The 3961-nt window shown below is 35.2% G+C and overlaps 1 non-coding gene across 1 annotated transcript; it reads right to left on the bottom strand.

Moving 5' to 3' along the window:
• Positions 1-1304: 1304 nt before the first annotated feature.
• On the bottom strand, positions 1305-1410 carry LOC122013116. The gene has a single exon (XR_006120457.1). It is a non-coding gene; the product is annotated as a small nucleolar RNA R71 (small nucleolar RNA).
• Between the last annotated feature and the right edge of the window lie 2551 nt (positions 1411-3961).

Below are 3961 nucleotides of genomic sequence, written 5' to 3'. Positions count from 1 at the left end.
CATTGCACATCCCTTGTCATAGCTCTAAATGGCTATGTTTCATTGCAGTGTCTTTTACACCATCAATATGGGGTTTTCTCTGGTTGATGTCTTCATCGAAGTTGTAGATCTTGAAGATATCTACAAATCTGTATAAAGAACAGCTCAAAACTTCAACCGAGTACAAAGTTATGGCCATTTTACTTTTGGTCTACTGTGTTGAAAATTCCACACGGCCGTGTGACATTCACACGGCCTAACACGCCCCCCACATGGCCTCCTCACGGCCATGTGGTCTCCACACGACCAAAACCTGCAAGGACTTAGTTTTCGCATGCCCGTGACACTCTGAAAGCTCTAGACTTCGTTTAAGCTTCATTTTTGCTCCAAATCATGTCCTATCAATCAAAATAAGCAAAGAGCAGATCTCCGAACGGAATATAATGGAAGTATGACATTACAATAAAATAGGGTGCAATAAACATAGATTATGCAAATACTAAAGCCAAGACTTGCAAAAGTGTATATAATCTTACTTGCGACATCTCTAGTGCTTAATCAACATTCCCTGTGGATTCGATAAATCTTATATATTACTGAAGACAAAACCGTACACTTGTGGTTGCGTAACAAGTTTTTGGCACCGTTGCCGAGGACTGTTCGCATTAACATTAGTAGATTAGCAATTTAGTTAATCTAGACTTGTGAATAATTTTTATTTTTCCATTTTCATAATTCAAAAAAAAATATTACAATTTGTTTTCCATATACATAATCAAAAAAAAATCTACATTTTATTTCTTGTCTTTAAATTCTACACTTATTTTTTTTCTAGCAATTTAAATTTTGCATTTTGTTTCTCGTTTCTCATATAGAATTTTATTTCTTATCTTTAATTCTTCATTTTAGTTTTTACTCAAAAAAATTTTCTTGAATATCGATGAGCACTAACATGTCAAGCAAACCCTTAAGAGATTTCTCGGCGCCTATTTTTGCAATATTTATGTCTCCCATTGTGCAACCTCATATTGAAGCAGAAAATTTTCAACTAGACCCAGAGTTAATTTTCATGATACAAGTTCACAAATTTGGAGGAGAAGTATCATAAAGTCTTTATCTGCACCTTGAGACATTTCTAGAGCTTTGTGATATGGTGAATTGTTAAGGAGTGTCAGCAGATGCAGTTCAGTTGATGACATTTCCTTTTAGTATCAAGGATAAAGCAAGGACTTGGTTATATTCTCTCCATCCTCAAAGCATCACAAGTTGGGAACAATTGGAGAAGTAATTTCTGAATTATTTTTTCCTTCCAAGCAAAACAATTTACATGAGGAATTGCATCACAAATTTTGCTCAGGTATATGGGGAATCATTATTTGAAGCATGGGAAAGATTTAAGAGTCTTCAAAGATAGTGTCCTCATCATGGTTTGGAAAAATGGCTGACCTTGCACACATTCTATAGGGGAATTTCTTTCTTAAATAAATGTTTGCTAGATTCTTCAACTGGAGGTTCTTTCATTGACAAAAGTGTAGACGAAGCATATACATTGATTGATCAAGTAGCATTGAACCTCCATGAATGGTCAAGCAAAAGTTGGATGGAATCTTCCTCAGAAATTCAAGAAGTATAAGCCATATATACAAGAGAGCCTGTCAGACAAAATACAATCCAACCATCCAAGAGTTTTGAAATCCACAAGTCACGGAATGAGGAGTTCAAACATTTGGGGGCAAAGATTGATAGCATTGTTTCAAAATGGTTCAAACAAGATCTCCCTCCTACACAGACAATGTCTAGTGAATAGTGAAATAATTTTAAGTTGAGAAGTGGAAAGAATCATGAAGAACTACTCGAGAAGGATTTGTTTAGAATTGAGGAGAAGAACAATAGAAGACCTCAAGAACTCAGTTTCATTACTCCAGGAAGTTTTCAAAGGCCACAAGTACCTTTCCCTCAACGATTGATCACACCTACACTAGATAAGCAAGTTGGACCTCCTCTGTAAGCTCAAAGGGAATATGGGAAAAAGGAAGTACCTTTCCCAAGACCTTCACTAAAGGTTCCTTTTCCACAAAGGCTAGTGAGGGTCAATGAAAATGAAAACTTTGGCAAATTCTGTGATACTAATATGGTTGAGTGTAGATTTCTAGATGTACATGAAGATGAGGACTCTTCAGATGAGGATTGTGATGATAATGCAGTGGATAACAAGTTTTCAGATTTACCTTCTGGGTTTACAGGGTGTTATGATGAAATTGAATTTTCAGATGATGAATGTGATGTGGTAGATCAACTTAAAACTGCAAATAAAGTTAGTGATCCTCCTATAGATGATTCTCCCACTGAGGATATTGATGTTGGTTTATTTTTTGATGCATGTGTTGATGATGATGTTATGAAAGGAAGTGTAGGGAGCTGTGTTGTGGAAGCAACATTTCAAGAATCACCTCCTTTATCCACACAACCTTCTAAGATTATGAGAGTTGCAAAGATTGAACATGTTGTGGACCAATGTGTAGGGACTTGTGTAATAGAAGCAAAGTCCCAAGAATCACCACTTTTAGAGGCACCACTACTTGAGCTAGAGCTAGAGCCAATACAAGATTCAGAAGTCACATCCACTTGTTTAAAACTTTGAGGTACATCTCAACAATGCAAGGTTAGTATTTCTAGTGATCTTTTGGAAAATTTTATAGAGGTACCTATAATTGATTTTGTTGGATGTGATTCAATTTTTAATACATATTCAGTTCATACTAATACAGTTCTAGCTCCTTCTTATATCACATGCTTGTGGGAGGTTTGCCTTTCTTTTGGGTGTGCAGATTTTCAAGAGACCAATAATTGGAAGCTTATATTGAACCGTCTTCGACCACCTGAAAGAACTTCAAAGAAGACGAAGATTGAGAGAGTTATACTTTACTCTGTAACTCCTTTGATAAAAGCTCTCTCTATAATAAGAGCCCATGGTAGGAGGGTGTTGAAATATCTTACCCCTCCAAGAGCGAGATTTCAATGAATTTAATGAGGTGGTCGAGCTAATGACCTTAAACAAATGCTTCTTGGGAGGCAACCCAAGTTCAATCTTATTTTCATTCATGTTTTTAGTTCTTTTCTAGTTTCATTTCTTTCCTCATAATAAGCATGTATCCTCTACTTAATTTTTGTTGTCAATTTTATTTTATAGGACTCAAAGATTAGGAGCAGTGCAATTACATGATGGGGAAGTTAATGACATGGGCATTTGGCACGCATCATTTGGTAACTTCTCTTACTTTTAATCTCCTCCACATTGTTTTTAGTTTTCATTGGGACAATGAAAAGTTTAAGTCTGGGGGGATGCATTAGATGCATTTGGTTTAGTTTAATTTTTGCTTATTTCTTTTGCATAATAAATTTTTCCTAGTTGCATCATTCATCACATCATGATTATTTGTTCCTTAATGCAAAATACTAACACGTTTCATCCAGATATTTATGTTGTGTGATTTGGTATGCTAGTATGCCTATTGATCTTTATGTTCCTATCCATAGTAGCATGAAGTGAGCATTGTTATTACTAGAAGAATTTGAATGTTGGCCTAGTTTTAGGATCTCTTCACATTTTGCTTGACTTTGATGGTAGATATTTTTGAAAATAGTCATGATTCATAGAACCGGACTAGTACTCTTGCTTCTATGGCAACCTCTCTCAACTACATTTTGATTACTGGATAAACTCAAATCATGTAAGCTCATTTGGAAAAATCAATCCCCAAAGAAAAAAAAATGAAAGTTTCGTTAAGTTTGATACTTTGCAAACATTACAAAAAAAAGAAGAAAAAAATAAGGGATAAAAAAATAGTTATCATGAGTGGAAACTAGCAATTCACCCCTTTGATACTAAGTTAGGTTATTGGGGAAATGAATGCTATGTTTCTCTTGATACTAAGTATTCCTTTGAGACCTTGTGTAGACAATGCATAGTATTTTTTAGGGG

This window comes from Zingiber officinale, chromosome 8A, assembly GCF_018446385.1.
Source record: "Zingiber officinale cultivar Zhangliang chromosome 8A, Zo_v1.1, whole genome shotgun sequence".
Classification (NCBI taxonomy): Eukaryota; Viridiplantae; Streptophyta; class Magnoliopsida; order Zingiberales; family Zingiberaceae; genus Zingiber; species Zingiber officinale.
This window is presented reverse-complemented; position numbering and strand designations above follow the sequence as displayed.